At 42.3% G+C, this 22550-nt stretch overlaps 1 long non-coding RNA gene across 1 annotated transcript; it reads left to right on the top strand.

Moving 5' to 3' along the window:
• Nucleotides 1–9912: 9912 nt before the first annotated feature.
• On the top strand, nt 9913–21344 carry LOC125946589 (uncharacterized). Its single transcript, XR_007467681.1, has 3 exons — nt 9913–9983; nt 18710–18889; nt 21243–21344. It is a non-coding gene; the product is annotated as an uncharacterized LOC125946589 (long non-coding RNA).
• The last annotated feature ends 1206 nt before the right edge of the window (nt 21345–22550 follow it).

Genomic DNA, 22550 nt, shown 5'->3' with positions numbered 1-22550 from the left:
TTTTTTAAAGTATGTGGCAGACATATAGCGTGAAATAATATTTATCCTGCATCACTCCTAACTTAATTTTTCAGTATTGCCTCCTTCCTCATCTTACTAGGTTGCTTCACTATAGCAACGATTAAAGGTAAATATATGCAGGGCTGTGCAGCACCAAAGAGTTTTGGTAAGCTACAAGCTAAAAGTTTTGTTTTATGCATGCTTCTTTCAACACCTATGTGTTTGCAGTATATTTCATTGTATTGCAAGCCCCAGCACAACCTGTCAAGCCTTCATTAGTCACCTGCAATGTCGAAAGAAAAACTTTATCAAAAGGAACATTGCAAATCACTGATATGCAGAAATAGATCCTATTGTGATTTATCAATTGTTAAATTGTGGTTTCAGATAGCTTTGCTACTGCTTAAGAATACACATGAAATTTATGCAGTACTTTTAATGGAATATTTTTCTGTAGTGCTAGCCAGTGTTATTTACAAAGCACTAGAGAAATTGCTGTATTGCAGAGAAGCTTACTAGTCTTGACGTTCCCTGCTTTCTCACACATTTAGATGAACCACGCAATTTGCATGCTTTGCACATAACGAATCTCATTCTGATGATCCCCAATTACAATACGTTAGCTGATAAAGTGTTTCTCGAGCAGTTCTCTTTGCAGAAAGTTCCCAGCTGGTTTGAAAGAATGAATGAATGTAACGAATACTTTTCCTTAAGTTGGCTTTTGAACAACCTAAATGAGCCCAGTGATGACCATGCAATAGCTAAGAGCTGACAATTTCGGAAGATTTCAATGAAAATTCACTATTACATCACAAGTATAGTGCTTTATTTCTCATGTTTAAGATCCAGTATCTCTTAGTTTCATGAACTTTTAACGTTTTAAACTGAAAAAGTGAGCAGTGACACCACAATACTGTAAGAACTAAAACCATTATACGGGCAGTCAGAATGCAGAATAAAGAGTGACGAATTATTATTTTGAGAATTGTTTGTGTTGCCATTTTTCATGCAGTATAATAAATTGACAAAATAACATTGCGAATGTGGGCATTTATTTAAATTATGGGGTTTTACGTGCCAAAACCAGTTCTGATTATGAGGCACGCCGTAGTGGGGGACTCCGGAAATTTGGACCACCTGGGGTTCTTTAACGTGCACCTAAATCTAAGTACACGGGTGTTTTCGCATTTCGCCCCCATCGAAATGCGGCCGCCGTGGCCGGGATTCGATCCCGCGACTTCGTGCTCAGCAGCCGAACACCATAGCCACTGAGCAACCACGGCGGGTTGGGCATTTATTTACGAATACATATTTATTATAAGAAATTCCATTGTGAAAATATAATAATTGCATCAAATACACAATGTCAAAATTAAGCATTATAAGCAGTCAGCTTATAAAATAAGCTTACTGTAACAGCTTTATACAAGTTCTCCCAACAATCTTGCACCAATATTTAAAAATATGCATATGCCACGTAGCTGGACAGAACCAAGGTAACGTTGTTTGCCATCGCTTGGAGATGCTAAGATTACTTTTTGCATCCCGCCTACTTGCATAATTAGTCTTATTTAAATAATAAACTTCTCAATATATTTGGATGATAGTGTCAATGAGAAAATTGTAGGGAAACATGAAAAACTCCCGATACAGCTTTCTGTTGCACGAAAAAGTGTTTTTCCGAGCGTGAAAGAAGCCCGCGAATGTACGTAAAATGCCTTGAGCGGCCAGTCGCGCGGCAATTCCAGTTCTAGGGTAATATTTTCTATAAAAATCATCAGACAAAATTCGGGATGATTCATTAGAATTGAAAAAAAATTGCGTCTAAATATATATTCTTTAATCATAGACAATTCCGGAAAAAAATTTTAAAACTGGGTCATTTAGTGGCCACCATTCGAGCTTGTCGGCGGAGCCATTTAGGAAAAACTCCAATGTGCTCTACAACCCAGAAAAAGTGGACTTCAGAAGTTCAGACAAACTGTCCGACACAAGTGTTCAAAATATACTCAGCAGGTGCGACCACTTATTAGAAAAGAAACGCGTGGAGAGAAAAGGAGCATATGTACTTTATCATAGGGCGCACATGTTATTTATAGCTGCTTTCTTTCTACCGGCACTTTCGCTTGCCCATGCAGTGACGTGCGCGAGTTCTTGCCTTTATGCAGCTTCAACTTTTCCTTTATTGTTCGTTGCCAAAACTTTGTGCAACAGTGCTTCTTTAAGCTAGCCTTTATTGGTGAGTGCTTTCGTGTACTATTGAATAACCTGTGAGTGAGGCCGTGCCGGCATCTGTTGAAGAATGTTGCGGAATGACGTAGAGGTTTCAAATCAAACACGTGATACCGACAGCCTAAGCATGACGCGTACGCGAGGACACTCTAAAGAACAATACTTTGACTCTCCAGGTGGCTTCTCTCTTTACGCTTTTGTGTATGCATGTACAGTCTCCCGCATTTTTAGCTATATCGCGCGGGAGCACTATACTATGGTCATACGTAGTCCTGAAGGGAACATCGCATTAGACGACTCTTGCACGGGAGAGTGCTTGGTACACTTAAGAGTACTTCTGCCGGCGTGGCTGATTTTCGCCGCTTAAAGGCGCGAAAATGACGCGTGATGGACGCTCGCGCGATATAGTTAAAATTCGGGAGGCTGTACATACCACTACTTTGCGATGTTTGCTGTTCCTGTGCAGTGTTTTGAGCAGCGTTTTCATCCACTTTAAGTTCTACGCTTGAATCTTCAAAATAAGGGATGTATCGATCAGAAAAACAATGTCTCTAATATTTTTTGTTTAATTCGATGAGATATTTGCTGCATAAGATCCTAGATTACATGACTATCAAATTTAAGAATAAGCTTTAGCTCCGAGCGCCCCTATTTAAATACATGTAAAAGTAGGATTCGTTTTTCTCGGCAACCACGGCACCAAGTTTGACGAGGTTTGTTGCATTTAAAGGAAAAATGTAAAATCTAGTGACTGCTTGTTTAGAATTTTGGATTTATGTTGCATAATTTTATCAAAGTTGGAAAAAACTGCAGTTTCAGAAAACGAATCTATCAAGTTTACAAATCTGTAACTCATCAAAGAAAAACGATATCACAGTTCTGTGAATTGAAGTTTGTAGTACATCTAAAGCGGACAAAATTGATATTTTACACAGAAAAAAATAATAATATGGAAGTACAGCTTTTGCAGAACTTTTGGACACAACGTAACGAATTCAAGTAAGAATAAATGGACATATCGAATTTCCCCGCTTTTTATGATCTAATAGATCCCGTTTACAGAACTGCGGTATCTGTTGTTTATGCAGAGCTATTTATTTGTAAACTTTGTGTTATTATTTTTTTCGAACTTTCTATTTTTGAAGATTCGTAAAAACATTCGAGCCCTAAATAGAAATTCAGCTTGTAACAGTCACTAGAACGTAAGGTTCTTTCGCAAATGCAACAAATTTCATTAAAATGGGTCTAGGGGTTATCTCAGAAAAGCGGTTCTGCGTTTTACATGTATTTGAATAGGCCGCGTTGGAGCTGGGCCCGAGATAGAGCTTCCTCTTAACATGGCATTTTTAGATATAGTTTTTCATAGTAAGCAAAGTACCTGCGTGTATAATTTCTGTTACGTCGACGAGGTGACAGCCGCTCATTTCAAATACTAATTGAGTCAAGCATATATTTTATTCCAAAAGAGAAATAAAGGCTGCTAGCTTCGGAATGCACTCGCTCTGTTGGGCCAGAATATTTGGATGTTTGAAGAAGCAGCGTGCACAAAAAGAAAAATCGTACCGGTCAGTGTGGGTAACTGGTTGTTAAGGGCGAAACATGAAAACTCTTATAATATGGCATGGAAGTTGTTAGCAAAGAAAGGGTGAATAAAGAATTCCTCATGGAATAAATACGCAGGACAACAAAACTTGGAGGAGGTGGGACCAGTTGACGGTTTCATATTTAGGCTCGTCAACACGGCCGCAATGACAAACGAAACAAGAACTTGCGTGATCATACTGGTATGTGTGCTTTGCTTTTCTAAAGGTAAACTAAAAATTGGGTTGGATGTGTGCTACAGAAGTAAATTTATGAAAGCGAACTTACGCAGGCTATCTTTCGCGCCGACAAAATGTTCTCTAAATATATTCTCTCAATATTAATTTAGTGTTCTTTAGCTTTCACAATTTATCGATTGCATGGAATGGTGAAAGGTATTATTTGTGCGTATTTGTCTACTCGATAATGCGGCCTAAAAGGTTCTACCTGGGAGGGACAATACCACATATTGTGATGTGCACCATGCATTGTTTATTTATGGGTGACCATTTTTTTCATTCAAGCCGTTTCGTCAACATGTGGAGTGTAGAATATTGTGCGCTAGAAATTGTTTTGTGTTACTAATGGTTAGGCGAATAGATAAGAACAATACGAGGGCAAGAAGAGACTGCGCAATAAAGCCAAGATAATTCCAGAGGAGGGAGATCAGCAGAGTGTATATATTCATGACAGAATATAATAAATATAAGGTGGAAGGGTTGAAAATTAGGCTTGTTGGTACATTTGGAAATTTATTTGGTGGAGCGTGCAGCGAAGGACAAAGAACGACATCATAAGGGGTGTTTTCCAGCAGCGAAAACGCAATCACTAATTATTCATCACTTGTGTCCTGGAGGCGTTTGATCGGGTTATGACGTGTAGAATATTCAGTTTTAGAAATTGATCTATGAGTTATAGGGATGGATGAATCGACAAAAAGAAAACGGAGGAAGAAATCGAGGATACGTTGTTAAATTGACAGGATAAGTAGGTAAAACATACAGATGAAAAGAATGTCTGCAATCCCTAAAAAATGTGTGACATAATGCGCGTCTGCGAGTCGCAAAAACCTGATCAAGGGGAAATTGTCAAATGATTCTACAGTTCTGTAAAACCTTGCACAACAAAGAGAGAATCTTTTGCTTTTTGTAGAAACTGTCGCATAGAAGTCATTGTCGCCAGCTCAGTATTTAGGAGAAATGGCTAGCCGAATCATTATTGGTTAAGAACAATAGTCAAAACTAATGCTGCACTCAAGGTATGGACGAATCAGAAAGCGACTATGTCATTACAAGCTAGATCAAAACATCAATGCGTGGCTAAATGTAATTGTTCTTACAGCAGTTCGTAAAGTATTTGGGGTTGACAATGACGTATTTTTGTAGAAGCAGGGATCAAGGCAACTTAACAAAGGAGCCAGTGAAAGAAAGCTGAGGAGAAAATTGACAGAAACAAGGATCCTTCTGGGCAGAATTGGAAAATACTGTGACTAGAACCATTCTTCACCACCATAATGCCCATACTGAAGCAAAAATAAGCACTCGCCAAAATCACGCAAAAAATAGCTAAACAAGGGTAGCCGTTTCGAGGGCCCCAGTGGGCTCCTTGTTCACAATAACAACGAAGATGCACACGTCTTGTTTGTGTACTGCGAAGATGGCGGAATGAGCCTGGGTAGGCATCTGGTAGATTGCTTAGTATCCAGTGTAATTATTCAAGCAGTAAGCGTGCAGAGACCAACTGTTCCCTGGCGATGATAGCTGCTCCCCTTTATAGCCAGAAAGCTTCGTGACCAGCTAGTGCGCGTGAAGAACTCCATCGTCCATCACCTTTATCCGGGCGGTATTTACAAGACTCCTTGTAAAGACTGTGGCTCCATCTACATTGGTGAATCGGCCAATGTTAGGAAAAGGAAGAAGTCCAGTACAACGTGGCAAAGGCAACCACGACATCATATGTGCTGGCCGAGCACCACAAGAAGACAGACCACATCATCAATTAGGACACAGCAGCTATCATTCTAAAGCCTTTCTAACCTCGCCGCGAGTTGCACATAGAACTTCTGTATCCTCCTCGTCACGATTTCCCCATCAGCTGTGCATGGTTGCTCTTGATACTGTACAATTTAATATTGAATTGTGCAGTACCCCGAGCTACGAGAAACCTTGACTAGAAGTAATCACGAACCTTGTGAAAAACGTGCTCATATTGTAGGCCCCCAACCAGACCAAGTCCTTCATGAGTGTCACTGGGTTATGGGGGTATTTCTTCAACGTTAAACGTATCGCTTTTTTGCATACAAAATGCTTTTATAGTAAGAGCCATACAAAAAGAACGGCGTTGCTCAGTTATTAAAATCATTGAATTTCCTAAAAATTATTCCCGTTTTCAGAAATGTCGAAGGCTCTATCAAAATTATGTAATTCTCTTGATTCCAAGAAGAATCTCGAAGACTCGCTTTGCCAAGGCAATAATGATAAAGCATGATCTGTACCATATGCAAAACAAGAGGCAGATTCACAGTTAGATGGAAGCATGAAGTGAATAACAATATTGCTACATGCATATTGCTAGTTACTTTGGAACAATGCGCGCAGACGCCTCGACGAAGTAGACGAACTTCTCCTGGCTCTCGAGCTGTTGGCTGAACTGGTCAGCACTGCAGTCGTTTGTATAAATATACATTGTAAATAGTCTTCTGTGTTCACTCCCTCGTTCACGTAACATTTTGGCGGAGGCTGGCGTTCCCCGTCCTCGCCATGGAGCTCCGCAGTGGCCGCACTACCCGGCTTTCCACCATGGCACCCGGTGACGACTATTCGTCTGCATCTACACCCGAGACTCCAACAACGTACGTCACGGTTGCCAATCCCCGCCATCTTGGCATATTCTCCGGCCGAGATAATGTTGACATTGAGGACTGGCTCAGCAAGTATGAGCTTGTTAAACAGAAAAACCTCTGGGACCCTACCATAATGCTAACAGATGTGATATCCTACTTGGGCGGAACACTACGTGTCGTGTTTTGGACGCATAGGAGGAGCTGTCTACCTGGGATGCCTTCAAGGAAAAGTTCCGTGACCTCTTCGGAGATTCTACCATGTGTCAAATTGCTGCAAGAATAGAGTTTGCTATCCGAGTGCAGTCTTTCACTGAATCGGATGTCTGGTACATACAAGATGAGCTCCCCCTTTGTCAGAAAGTTGAATGTAAATGGCTTTGGATGACAATGTAGGCCACGTACTCAAAGGGATCGTGGACGACACGTTCAACTTGTTGACTACAACAATGTTTCCACCATCGATGTCATTGTCAAGGAAAGCCACCGCTTCGAGTTGGCTAAAAGCCGCCGCGTCATTCCACAGTTCTTCCGTCTCCCTAACACGGCTGCGACATCATCCTTCACCGGCCTTACCACTGCTCCCCCCTCCAATGAGAACGTGACGCGTATCATCCGCCGCGAGCTCGAGGCTGCAAGTCCAGCCCCATTCCACCGACGCCCACATCCCTACACTACTGACCAAACAGCACCATCGATTTCTCTCGTTCAGGTAGTTGTGCTGCAAGAATGGGCCAACCTCCGTTTTCCTGCTGCCTGCTCTGTCTCCCGCCCTGAGGCCAGAACGGTGACGACAGCTGTGCCTCGCTACGACCTGTATTCTCCTTCCAGATTCCGCAAGCCCACTCAGTGGCGAACTCTAGATGACAAGCCAATCTGCTTCCGTCGCCACCGAATTGACCATGTAGCTCCCCCACTGCCACGCCTACTGGACGTCCCCGGATTGGAGCTCCTTTCGCCCCTATCCTCGCTCATATGCCGATCCTCGTCGCTACTCGCCCTGTCGTATGTCTTCTACCTCCGACGTTCATGTAGATGACACTCGTCCCGCTCGCTCGCTCGCCGTCGGTCCCCGTCGCCCCAGCCACGCCGATGTTCGCCGCCAACAATTTGTGGACCGTCCCGGACGGTTCTCTCTAAATAATTTCTGTGGAATTGAGCAAGGTGGAGGAGGTATTGTGAAAGGAAATCAATGTCATCCACACACATTTCTGACAATCGGGTGGATGACAATTTTGCTCCTTCTAAATTAACAATACAATGCCATAAAGTTTCACTTTCAAAATGGTACTTTCTATCAGTTAGGAAGCTTCTTACTGGCCTTGTTCAGCTCCTTCTTCGCTTCTTCCAACCGGCCGTCTCGTTATGTGTGTATGTTATGTAGTATGTAGGATTAGTATGCTGTGTAGTACGTTATGTAGTACGTTATGTAGTATGTTATCGGCCCCATATCATGACACTGATTTTCCTGCAACAATACTCATTTTATGCCAGGAAACTGTAGCACAAATTAACCCTCATATTCGTCTATTCGGTGACAGTACTTGTCTGGGTGGGTATTGTGAAACTACTTACACGACATCAACAAAAGCTGAGACTAGAGATTTCATCGACGTTTATTTGAATTGTGTTCTTTCACAGCTGGTTTTTGAAAACAACATGTGTTTCTAACGCATTTGTTAAAGAATCAGAAGCAGTTATTTACATTATATCAGTTACAACTCATGTGAAAAGCTTAGAACTTTGACGAGTGTTTTCCAAAAGTCTTTCTTCAACAATATGGACATACTTTAGGGCGCTGCGTATTGCGTCAACATTGCTTTAGATGACGCGACAGAAACTGTTTACAAACTGGCGATATCACGCTTTATAACTGAGTTAGAAAGCTTTAACCTGCTGTTTCTATTTGTTTTTTGTAATTTTCAACATTGAAAAAAAAATTCGTGGGGCCGCAAGATTCATATGGGGATGGATTACCAGCAATGCTGTTTAGGCTGCGTACACGGGCACGACACTATGCCGACACAAGCGCTGCCGTGGTCACCGCTCTTCTGATGCATCTGCCGCAACCGCTGCTGCAGCCGCGCCGGCACCTCAGGTGCGCGGGACGTTCTAACTGCAGCAGCGCAGGCCACGTGCGCAGGCGCCGTCGCCACACTCTTTTCCCCTCTCCCCTACCCTCATCCATACCTATCCACGCGCCGTGATACAGACGTAAGCCACCCAGGGTACCACCCCTGTGAACGTATGCGCGAGAGGCATACGGGGGCTAGAGATACGCAGCATCACTCTAAAAACATTATAGGCGAAAATAACGTATCTCCACGCTTCGATCGGCATACTTCCAAAATTCTGCATGCTTGACTGCGACAAAAATGATTTGTTCGTTCCCATACAGTAGCGGCTGATCCATATCTTCGTCTTCACTTGTTTTTCGGACTCAAAAAGACCACGTACAACCGAATTTTGAGGGTTGAGCGATACCACTTTGTCACCTAAATAACCCGCTGTCAGTTAGAGGCGTTGTTAACGCCTAGTAAAAGAAATTGCACTGACAAAAAAAGATAGCAGAACTACCATTCCATTTTCGATTGAAACATTTTTACAAATGCATGTTTCACCTGTCATCATTCATTTTAATCACGTTAGAGATAACTTTTTGGTAGAATTTCATGGTTTAGTGCCGTGCTTAGGATGTCATATTTGGCCAATCAGATTGATTTCTGTAATTATTCGTGTTTTCTCAGTAATGTTAACCTATTAGTTGCAATGACTGCATCAATTTACACATTTTTTATTGCCTGGCCTGCACTTACAAAAGGTTCTTTGTCACGAAAAGTGATTGTTAGTACATATTCATGCTATCGCTTTTAAGAATGCTCCCACACTGCTAAATTCGGTATTAAATTTTGTAGTATTTCAATAAAAAATGTACATATACGATATACAGGCCCCATTTGTTAACATATCTGGGTGCATAGCAATCCTCTATTGGCTTGTATTGCACGTAAATCGCGTTTTTTTAAAGAACATAGAGAATGCAGCAGTGCAACACACCAAAGCGAGCACAATACGTTGCGTTTTCTTCGGTAGCAGCCCCCTGCATTGATAAAAAAAGCAATTGTTGGAGCTACTCTAAATTCTTTGTGCAATTGAAAAAGTATAGCAAAGAAAAATGACGTCACCACTTGAGTTTTTCTGCTCATTTATTTAGGTACACAATTGTCCTACACATCTGCCCTCTGCCATTGCCACAGCTTGCGGAGATCTGTGATGAAGCTTACTATTTCCTTTGCCACGTTATGCACACTTTGTCTTGTACTTGTGGAAGGTGAGAATATCTTTACAGGTATTTCCTCCTGGCATGCTATTTAAGCTCGGAAATTAATGCATCTGTATTACTTCTGGTGAATATTTTTTATGTCGTGTTCAGAGGTGAATAACATTAAATTACCCATGTCACCAGCATGAGCAATGCCTGTGGTAGGTACTTTGTTGTGTAACGTGTGTTGGGAGTCTGTGACAATGCTAGTTTGTATTTGTAGATGTTTAGCTAAGATGCAGGATGATTACCGGGGTGTAGGATGTGCGTTAGGTGTATGTGAATATAAGTTTCAAAACATTTTGGAACATGCAGGACAAATTCCAACATTTTCAGTGGAAAAGATCATGACAACTTAAACGTGGATGGGCGAAGCTTTTCTAGTCATCGAAAAATACGTTGAACTCTATGTTGTCGACAGTTCGTTGTCGGCACACGAATGCAAAAACGGGCGTGATGGTGGAACAGATATTCAAACAACCGCTGTTAACACGATTAAAAAACGACCACATCAGTGCTGCTTTCTTTAATAAATCTCGCTGTACCGGAGCTGTTCAATTATTCCTTGATTATATCACACAGATTACGTTGCATGCTACGAATTAGTTGGCCTGTTACAATGCACTAATGGTCGCATTCATTTTCGTCGTTTTCTTGGCGCTCTTAAGGAAGCTTCTCTTATTGCTGACGTACGCAGCGAATGCTGCAGTTTCATACGAAGAAACAATTCATCGTAGCAGAAGTTTGGAGGCCCATTCGCATATTTTAGCAATAAGTAGCTATCACACTTTTCGCAAACATACAGAAGTTGAGCCATCTTATTTGCCTTTAACAGAATGGTGAAACACCAGATGGATAGTTTCAATATCCCCTAAGAAACCTAGGCAATGGCTCGTCTTTCAAACTAATAACAAATCAAAAGCGTGCAATGAGTGTGTTGGACACATTGTTCAGTGATCGTAAATTTAACCATTGCAAATTAGCTCAACTTGCTTTGAACTTGCCGGGCTAAATTACGCATTGTGAGCTTATTGTCTAAAACTTGCCGATAGGTAGCTGCTTTTGACTGCGTCAGGGTCGCCTATGGCTCAGAATGGCGCACAAGATATTTTTCCTACATTGATCACTTCTAAATGCATTACTGGTTCGTGGCCACCTCAGTCATCCTTCATCCAACATGAATGCTAATTCATTTGATAGCCGGCACACAAACACTAAACAGCGTTTTACCCACCGCGATAGCTCAGTGGCTAGGCATAGCGCCGCTGAGCTCGAGATCGAAGGCTAAAGTCGGCCGCTGCGACCTCTTTTCGATGCGCGCAAAATACTAAACTCTTGCGTGCAGAGATTTAGGCACACGTAAGGGAATCTCAGGGAGTGAAATTATTCCAGACTACCTGGCAATGGCGTCTGGAAGCGCATTTGCCAGAGCGTAGCATCAAGCGAATTCTGTTGCATGCAACAACAAATTACGTTGTATGCAACAAGCAGAAGTTGTTATTGAGAACAATATTTGCTGTGAAAGCCTGCTGATGCCACAGTAATTGAGCCTATATCAAAAGAAATGGCTCAAGTCTGCAGGCTTATTGACCTATTCATCTCTTATACTATACAAATTCAAGTGCGATATAGTTACTCTGCTGCATGTTTTCTAGTGAATTTAATATCTCTGTAACATGAAATTTCACAAGTTCTTTGTATATAATTACCTCTGCTCTAAGGGAAGCAGCATATTTTGATACAACAAATTTCCTAAACTTATAATCGGTAGCGACTTTTTCTTGCCTATGTGACTGTCATGTAAGGGATGTGGGAGGCCATGAAGCTGCACATCTGGAAGTTTTTTTTGCCATTGATTTTTTAGAAGAAGGAGTAAACTGGATTGAAACTATTGATTATCTACAGTAAGTATTTTTTTCGTGGTTGCTAGAAATGTTCAATAATAAGCGTGTACGTTTTTAGCACAAACCAACGCATTTCATAAGCGCCTTTTACATCTTCTGTGTCTGCTGCAGAGTGACAGAAAGATATGGAACATAGTATTAATTCTCTGATTGAGTCATGGCTACGGCTGTTCTATAGACTGTTACTCTAATGGCCTGCCTATCACATCCAAGGTTAAGGTACGCATAAGTAGGTTCTTAGTGGCTTTGCCCCATCGATATCGCTCAAATGAAGAACTTCCGGACAAAGTAACATGAAGACTTGCTTTGTTCGATTTAGATATCTAACGTTACTAACATAGTTTGACGAAAAGCTTTCGGTGCAGCATTGTCAGTATTTGTGGGCTCCGTTCTACGGCCTTCGCAGCAAATTTTGGTAAAGCGTTAGGATTAAGTTCAACGACCTAAAAAAACTGTGGCTCCAATCCACGCTGTGAAGGTGGTTGGACAGCGAAGCTGTAAACAACACCCACAACGATTACCCAGTGTGACGTCACTTGAATTCACACACGTAGCTTTACAAAGAGTGAAACCAGAGAGAAGTGAAATGTACTAAACCACACCTTTTATTACTTCAGAACGACATTATATTCACGCTGTTCTTCTGGCGTCTTAACTTTCCGTGGTCTACCCATAGTCGCCTGGAATGAACTGAATGAGTTGCTAGACCGTGATGACTTCACTACGTGATTTCTATGCTGTTGGGTACTTTTTCACTCGGAGTAGCTTATGCAACCGTAATCTTTACCGGGAAACACACGCGGGTGAAGGAACGCTGTAGACGACACCCACAACGATTACCCATTGAAACATCCCTTGAATTCACAAATGTGGCTCTACAAAGAGTGAAACCAGTGTCTGCGGGTTTTGAATGACGTCATCCACTTTCGAAGCAGCTGCAAACCTAATATTTACCGGAACGCGTCGGAGGGTATTACCATTGGTTACACGCGCCTTACCACCCATCATGTGGTTTTGGTGCTTGCTAGTTACTCCCTAATGAGCACACGAACTTTAAAAATGACTGACACATTATACCTCACATTCCCTACATTTTCGCCTATTATAATTTTCGTTAATAATCTAGTTTACTCAGAAAGCCATGAAAAATGGCATATAATGTTTTAGAGCACTTCTAGTTGCAATAACACCTTCGTTGTAATTCAATGAATCCATAACATCATAGGGTGAGCTTGTGCCCTAGCAGATCCTAAAAAAGTGGCGGAGTTGATGCTGCTTACATGAATGTTCCAAGATAATTTACTGGTTACGGCACAACACATTTTTTTATTGGTGAGTACTAACTCAAAGAAACATGTTCTAAGTTTATTTGTGCCCGTAAGGTGTACGTTTTAATGGTACAGCAAAGCAAAGAAAATGTCCTCGGTACTGACCACTTATACAGCGGTAAAGCAGAAGGATTCTTATCAATGCTCCGATATTTATCACGTTAATTTTAGTGTAGGTCAGCAAAACTTAAATGAGCCTGGCGCTATGACAAATTTCTTTCAGGGAAGAAGTATTGCAAATAGCAGTAGAAAAATTTCACATTTTTAGCGAAACGTTTGCATGCTCTTTAATGAGCTCTACCCTATACGCCATGCTTCTCCTATACGGAAGTCTGAAGGGTCATTGTTCTTTTGCATTAATCCTGGAAAGTCTATTATTACTAAAGAAACCACTTATGTCTTGGTCCAATCAATGCCTCCTAAATAACAAACATAAATTGTCCATGCTTATAAGCCTGTACGTATGTGTGCCATTCGAATGCAAAACCTTACTATTGAACACATAATGATCAAAAGTGAAACCCACAGGTTGTTTCTACAAACTTCTTCGTGATACCTTCTTTCATTCACATAGTATGTTAGTACACTTGGTAGCAGCAGCTTCTGATATTTTGACATCATCACTAGATTACTCAGTGCAATGGGTAACATTAGCAGGTAAAAACCACAGGTACCAAGTGAAAAGTAGACTTTTCTGCTAAACCTGCACTTCCTGCCAACCAGCGCGGAATGCTTGGTTTGTTTTGCTAATAACCATGCTGAATCGTGAACAAATGGGGCACAGTGAGATTGTTTGAATCAGATTGAACTTTGTAAGGAAATAATAATGAAACGGTCTGTTTGCTCCACCATTTTAATGAACTTCTACTTCCTCTGTGCCGCCAATCCCAGGCTCGGTCGTCTTCTACCTTATCTTCAGGTAGCTTCCGCTTCAGGCTCTCCACAAGCTTCAGCTATGAAATGGCAAGACACATTTCAAGTTCGGACCGACAGAAACAGGCGGCTGTCATCTGACTCCAGTTTAACAGCCTGCTGGTAATATTACTATACACTAGGTGAGCGAGACACCGGTTTGCGATGAGGTTCAAGCCAAACCGTACCTCTCTATATTAGGCGTGTGCTAGACAGCGAGGCGCAGTCGTGCAACGTAAGCACGCATGGCAATGAATGTTAATGTAGGCAAGGAATGACCACATTGTGCAAAATAGCTTTGCTTACTTCGACAACAGTCTTCACAATTAACGTCACAGTATTTTTTTACCAATACAATTTTCCACGAGTATTTGATGACGGCACACTCGCGAAACAAAAACACCTGCTTCGGGAGGTTTCTTCTTTATTTCTTGTCTGCGCTAGCTGTTAGCTAATAATATGCAAGCAAAACAAAGCTCCTGTCGTCGTTACTTTGCTCACAGCACCTTATAATTGCGTCATTATTTTCATTGTCGCTTGTGTGCAAATGCACCATTTTTTTTGCTTCACTACTCGCTTTTTCCAGCCACTTCTCTCTAGAACAGCTATTCTTGAAGCTGCTAACGTTTGCGGCCGCAAACTCAAGCACGTACACACACTTCTGCATTTTTGTTATAGCCTGCACCTTTTTTTGCAAGCTCGTCACTACAATAGATGGAATTTTCTGCCTACTCGGAATGGTAATTGGCTCGAAGGGGCGTAAGAAAAAAGAAAAATACATGTTCAAGGCAGATGCTAGCGCTTAGGCGACAGTGACAGCTGTAGGAAAGCTAAAGCTACAGCAATGGGGAAACGTGCCGTGCGCAGTCTCAATGAAAAGAGCGGTAACTGGAATAGCGGAGATAATAAAATTGCACATGCATATAAAACAATACATCAAAAGAACATTCATGAATGCGCCATGGCAACCTTTTATGTGTATGACGTGAACTATGTCACCGGTAGGTTGTGGTTCATGCCATGTTTGTGCCACACTGTCCGAAACCGTTTCCCGCTTCACGTCATTAATGCCGGGCAGCACTTTGTATGGACCGAAACATTGACTCAGCAACTTTTCACAAAGGCCACAGTGGCCACAAGGAGTCCAAACTCACACCTGGTCTCAGTGATTGTAAGACACTTTCCTGCGGCGGATATTGTAAGTTCGTGCATCTGCGTGCTGCTGCTGACAGATGCGTGCTGCGCGAGCTATCGATCTTCCTCCTCACGCTCAGCAAATATTTTATCGTCAATAGTTGGCTCATCGGCGTCTTTACACCGAACTATGTCATCCAGCATCGTATGAACATCACGGCCCAAATGGAGGTGACATGTTCGTGACGGTTTTCTTCGCTCCGCAAGCACCATCGGAAGGCGGACGGTAACTAGTCGCCTTTCAATGCCTGGTGTTGCTCAAGTAAAAAAAAAATAATCCATGAGCTGTACTATGGGCGCCGTCCGTATGTCCGTGATTACGTGGCTGATGCTTTCATTTTTATTAATTTACTCACCTCACAATAAACAACGTCCGTGATTACGGAGCGCGGAGCATCATGCCACGGACCCCTCCTGCGAGCGGATCCGCCAGATTAGTGGCAATGGATATGGCCATTCATAGGGCCAGCCGCAGGATCCGGGCACTGCATCCAGAAGACGATGCGACAGCTCACTTGGTATGGTGAGCGATAGTTCATTTCAACTGGTATGGTAAGTGATGTGAATAACCGTGAAATGCTTCAGGAGCCACGAGTTCTGAAGACGTTTCATGGCGATGTGTGCGAATACGTCAAGGAATAGATGGTGGATTTGGAGTGTCTGGCTAAACATAACGAATTGGATGGGGAGCCTAAACAGAGAAATGTCTGGAGAGTGAACGGCCTACGTGGTTTCAAAACTGGGAGGAGCAAGTGACATCATGGCGCAAAGTCTGCGCCCGCTACTGGTCACTTACACCAGTGCTTGCCATCGCAAACTAGCAGAATAAGTGATCCAGGCCCACGTCCAGCTTCCCAACAAATATGTTACCATGTTAGTTGAAGATATAACGCGCCTCTTCCAACAAACAGAGTCATGAATGACCGAGGACAAGAAGTTGCCTCATATGATGCTAGTGAGGGAGCGATTCTTTACTGTAGTGTTGGGCGAAGCCCACCGAGAAGGTCGCCAAATTTTACGGAGAAGATGCTTCCGCTTTCGTCGGTCTTCCATCAGCGGCAAGAAAACATAAATTCCAATATACACATTTTTTTCGGTCATCGCTGCGAGCGTGGTATCCTTCGAGAATTCGTACGCTCCGTAGTTTGCGAAGACATACAGAAGGCTTACGGCACGCTTCAACCTTTGGAGAGCTTCAGTGCGAGTATTAAAAAAAGATAAAGTACCACTCTGGGCCACTTGCTTTTTAGATAGCCCCACGCCTGCAGCGTCTCAACACCATCGCGCGATCTACCCATAAGCTTGTAGTAGTGAATAGTGTGCAATATTGAATAAGCAAGACCCATAAGGAACATCCATCTTTGATAAGCGCCGGAATATAAAGCGGATGGAAGCAATGCCTATTCAGCAGCCGCAAATAAGCAATAGACGTTTGGATCGGTGGTAGAAAAAATTAGGTGGTTATTGAGCGTTAAATTCGAGGTAAATACGGTAGCAATACGTCAAACCTCTTTGAGATTCAGGATCCATGATACACCCATGATGCACCATATTGCAAAGTGTTGCTCAGGCGCTTACTCAACACATGTCCTTGCTTTGAGGAACGAAGTGCAGCCGACGGTGGTTCGGAGTAGACCATCATCAATCACACCATATATATATATATAAAGTGTATCGGCGAGCACTTACAAAATTCTTAAAGGTTGCCTGTGGCAGAAAGCACAATTCTTGTTCATGAGCTGGTCTACTCGAAGAGGCGGACATTACTTGCACAAAGAATTAAAATGCATAATCAACTAATCGACAAACATTCACTAACTAATTTTTTAACTAATTACCTGATGGCCCATATTGCAATTTACAAATTGTAGCCGTCGAGTTCACAACGCGGATCCACTTAGAATTAATTCTCGGGATGACACCAGTTTCGAGATATTAATTCCCGAACTTTGCGGAGAAATGCATTGACGTTCCAGTTACTTTCCTAACAAAACTTCGCGTTATGCATTGAAGCACAAAAGCACTACGCATTCTAAGGCTGCCATCCTAACTAATTATATGGGCACAAAACGGCAAAGTATCGCCATATCTCGTGTATTTGCGTGAATATGATCGCGTGACGTAGAGGCATAGGATAGAGTTTAGGTGGTGATCGGCATAGGATGCCTTCGTGTAAACAGAGCACTTGTAGTAGCTCTTGGCAGGCAGTACGAACAGAACCCTGGCACCTGCCAGCCGCGTCATGATGCTGGTGTGATGAGAAGCGTCGCCAGTGGAGTTGTAGCTGCAGCACTTCAACAGTGCACCAAATGAGACAGACGGGGAAACTGTCGACGTTAGTTAGCACCCAATAAAGTATTACGCACCGTTAGCTTGAGGATTTACGGCCAGTTCTATCTGTTCAAATCAGCGCACACAACAGCTGCTAAGCAGGATCGATAGTGTACTTATAGTCTGCACGCGTGGCGTGCGCAGGACGCTCATCACAGCAGCGAGAGATAGAACGCTCCTGCTGGGCGATTGTGCGTAACCTTGACGATACATTCATTTTGCTTCATTTTTTTATGCAACCAAACGCAGTACGTTGTCTCTGAAAACCCTCACTCCAACACTACACGCCTGTCGCACGGGACCGCACGACAACGAACACGGTGAAGCGGACGGCGTGAATGCGCCTTCACTTTCAGTGTAATTGCCAATGAAATAAATGCGATGCAATCTTAACTACGCAAAAGCTAACACGTTTCTTAAACCTACTGCTCTGTCTTAAAAGGCTTGCATTTTCCCGGTACTTTCAGTTTCCCGGATTTCAGTTGTCTTGTAGTGTCCTGAAGTTATGATCCAGAAGAAAAGCATAGTTGCCACGCATCTGTCCTAGCACCGCAATTCTGGAATAACACTGGCCAGAAAGGCGGATTGTAGTCCTGCTTTATGTACTGGTCTGCAAGCGCAGGTGCTCACACTTTCCCTGTTTTTATGTTATTACTCTCATTTACCCTAACCACTTTAAACGGTCGCAAAGCGGTACCAAACAAAACGTTCGTAAGAGAAGATGCCACTCAATCATGGCGCTGGGCATAGCAGTTATCGAAGGGGACGGATCATTATGAAATATCATTTGCGAAAAAAAAAACACATTTAGAATTCGGCCCCAGATGTTCGGTTTTTCTGGGTAACACCAAATGGAATTTCGAGAAGGCATGTTACGCGCCTAAACGTCATCTAGCACACGAGAGAATTACCAGCAGATATGCGTAGCCGAAAACATTGGTACACTTGCGTGTTCGATAAAAAGATGGCAATATGACTAAATAAAAGACATCGCGTGTTTTCCTTTGGTAATTTCAGTCATTTTCCAGATAAATGGAAACTTTAGTAAACGCACTGCTTTATTTAGGTGAGGTAAAACGAAATGAAGAATGCTACTTGCCCTATGGCGAAGCTGGATGCGCTGGAGTAAAGTCCATGTGGTATTTTGACTACAATAGAAGTATATGTATGGCGTTTAAGGATGGTGTCTGCGGATCTACGAACAACAGCTTTCTAACGTGTGAAGCTTGCAAAAGTGCATGCAAAGGTAAGTAGATATTTGATTTGATATGAATTGCGAGAGGCAAGACTCCACTCTGCGGGAAATTGAAAAAAAAGGTACACAAATGTACCCAATTTAGTAATTTTTTTTTTTTGGGGGGGGGGGGGGGGCGATAGCTACGATCTCCCGAAGCGCGCGTGCCGTTTCCGGAGCCGGACATTTTTGCGTTCGGCTTTGACGATCGCGAAACTTGATAATCACCGCCTGGGAAAAAAAAGCGAACTGCCTAAAAAGCAAAAATATAGTTTCTCCTCTTTCACGTCTGATGGCTCAGTGTGTACGTGAGCGGCGCGGAAGGTCTCGAAAGTGGCGTTTCAAACCATCAATAGCGGTGGCCAATTTTTTCGTTCTCCTTTGACGATCGCGAAACTTGAGAGCGCGTTTAAAAATCACCGTCTCGCGGGAAAAAAGCGAACTGCTTAGAAAAATAAAATATAGTTCTCCTCCTTCACGTCCGATAGCGCAGTATGTCCGTGAGCGGCGCGGAAAGTCTCGAAGTATTGATCGAGTGCTAACCATGCCCACTGAGCGCGGTGCGGAAAGACTTCAACTTCGCAGGTTCATTGCGATTGTAAAAACTTAAATTGCCTTTCCTTGTTGTGTTCACATGCTGCAGTTTTCATGTGTATATTGGCGACAGCCGCTTTGTGAAGTAGACATTCTGAGTTTAAACCCATATGAAATTAATATTTGCCGAGAACGAATGCAGACACAACCTAGTGCGGGACGAAATTGGTGACGGGAGGGGTTCACTAAATAGAATAAATCTTCATTATGTGAAAGTTGCTGGCAGTATTCTGTAGTAAATCTCTAGATGCGAAGGAAGTAATAATCGATTTTGGCAATATGTGCAATGTGTTGTGTTGTCGTTAACGAGAGCTTCAATGGTGCGACTCAGCAAACCACAATCTTACACCTTCGATAACCATCCGACTCTCAGGTTTGTTTAATATGACGATCTATGACAATACAGCATAGACAAAAGTTTCTTTTCTGCAACAAGTTAAAAAGTAACCTTGCAGAGAACAAAACATGTTTCACAAATCAGCAGCAGTGATGGTGCAAAAACACCGCAAAGAATGAAATACGAAACCTCAAGGGCTATACAAAAAAAAAAAGGAAAAACAAAAGAAAACAAGATTGAGAAAGGAGCGAGCGACAATTCTGGGAAACATCAGCTATGTTGAATGTTTATTGTGTGCGCGACATGTTTTTTACATCTCTGGCAATGTTTTTTTAGAACTCATTCATCGCAATTGTATGATACGCCAAAAAGGAAAACTTCTCTAATACGAAATTTTTAATGAAAATTTGCAAAATATTACTGACCTTATTTTGTACCAAAATATTGCATAACAAATAAAACCGAAAAATATTTCGTGCAACGTATATGTACCAGAATATCACGTTATCATTTGGTTATTACGGTATTACATTCCCAAGGTCTTTCAGATCCGAATATTGTTGGTTACTTCTTTTGTTGTGTTTTATTGTGATGAGCAAAATATTATATGTGCTTGCTTGAGACCTACCTTTGCTAACAATGTATTAAGAAGAAAAAGAAAGACATTTACACATTCTGTAAACATGTGCTAACCTAAATAGTATGCCCTGTACGACACAATAATATTCTGTGTTCATGCTCGTATAAACAAAATCCGAAATTGGTCCCATACCTTGTCTTTACCGAAGAGCTTTGCAGATCACCTTAATCTCAAAACATTTGTCACAAACTAGTAATTTAGTTCGGTATCCTTATCACAAATGTCTAACACTGCCCATCATTTTCTTAATATGCTTCCGCTTAGTTGCTTTAGTATTATTGCCTTTTTTGTCTGATGTTGATCCTGCGTATGTGGTTGCACTTTCTTTTTATGTGTACGCAGTTCGTCCACTCGTAAAGGGTCGAACCTGCGATACTTCATTGCTTGGACGGTTTTATTGAGAAGCACACTTTCCACAGGCCATTCTTTGTATTATCTTGTACGGCTCACAATTGCGTACTGTTCCATAAGCTCAAAATTTAAGCACGTAGCATTGGTCAAAATCCAAATTAACGACAGCATAATAAGATAAGAATCACTACCTTCCTTTAAAATTATGTACGTGGCACCGCGCAGGTTTCTCGCTCTCCAGGAATAATTATTCAGTCCTGGAAATCTTCCGTTCAAGAAACGCGAGCGCGCAAGGCTTGTGCTTTTGCTACCCAAATAGCCAGAGCCAAGGCACACATTCGTAGCTTGAAATGGTATTTCGGTGCATGTGTATGGTGACTCTAGAGGCGAATATCTGTCTCGTACATGGACACAACAATCTAAATCTCTACTTCTTATAGCAGTTGATGCATGCGCCAAAAAACTTCTCACAATCTGGGAGAAGCTGTTCGGGTGAAGCACATACATATACGAGACAATATTGAATATAACTGTGAAATATATTGGTAAGTGTAATTTTTTTATCGCTACCTTTCATTACCGCACGGAATATAGAGCCTTCGTAGAAAAGTATGGACGTGTTATGCACTTCCGAATTATAAGTCTTTTGGTATGTAGAAGGTGCCACACATAACCCAACATATTGATAAACATGAGTTGGCGGAAGTACCCTGTTATTTCACTAGGACACTCTGATCATTACAATGACTGAAGATGCGTTATGTAGGAGGAGTCTAGCCTCCTAGATACCAACCATGTAACACTGGTAAAAAAGTTTTTCAGAATATGGTGCGGCATGTTGACATTGCGCTGACAGAAACGCTGGCACAAAATATTTACTGACAGCATCGATGCGTTTATAAGGGGAACTAGAGCGCATTGTTACAAACGTACCATTTTAGTGACAATGCTGGGCAGGGTCATGCTCAAGCTTCGTCAAAATCTAATTATCTTGCACTTGTGAACGAACTGTTTATACATCTATACAGAACTGTTTATACATTTATACAGAGAAAGCGACATTTTATTCAGAGGGAAGGTAGAGATGTCGATGTTAGCATGTGCACTCCAGCGTGCTATACTGCACTGCGGAAGAGGGGAGCGAGTATACTGTAGCGATAAATGGCGATGAAGAGAAAGGAATGAGGTTAGGCATGTGTTCTTCACAGAATGGTTCTAACATGGCCTTGTCACTCGCAGAATTTCTAGTACATTTATGCCACAGAAATATGTGGTTGTTGATTCGAATCAGTGATGCACTATAGCGGCAACGTTCGCGAAATTTTCGGTATAGCAAGCACGTTTTATCCGACAGCGATAACATTGCATGATAGATGAGGAGAGAACAGAGGGAGGTGAAAACGATTACCTCTGGAAGGACAAGCAAGACCGGCATGGCAATACGTCAGATGAGTTGATGAGTAAGATGTGGTCATCACCTGGGTTGCATAGCGAAAATGGCGTTTGTCCGCCTAGAAAACAGGAAGCTACTGCACATGAGGCCTTGCTACATGCAAGGCAAGCTACATGCAGACAAGCTCCAGTAGGCGGCCACCATGTTTTTGCTATGATGATGATGATCGTTGGGAGGTATGTGGGAACGGCGCGGGCTGCCGCAGGCCACATTGCGTTTGCGGTTATCAGTCGCCTGCGGTGGCTGGTTTCGAAAGCGCTCCAGCCGTAAAGTCCTCTGTTAATGCCGATAAGTGTGT

Source organism: Dermacentor silvarum, chromosome 7, assembly GCF_013339745.2.
Source record: "Dermacentor silvarum isolate Dsil-2018 chromosome 7, BIME_Dsil_1.4, whole genome shotgun sequence".
NCBI classification, from domain to species: Eukaryota; Metazoa; Arthropoda; class Arachnida; order Ixodida; family Ixodidae; genus Dermacentor; species Dermacentor silvarum.
The sequence above is the reverse complement of the archived record's forward strand: the minus strand, read 5'-3'. Positions and strand labels throughout refer to the sequence as shown.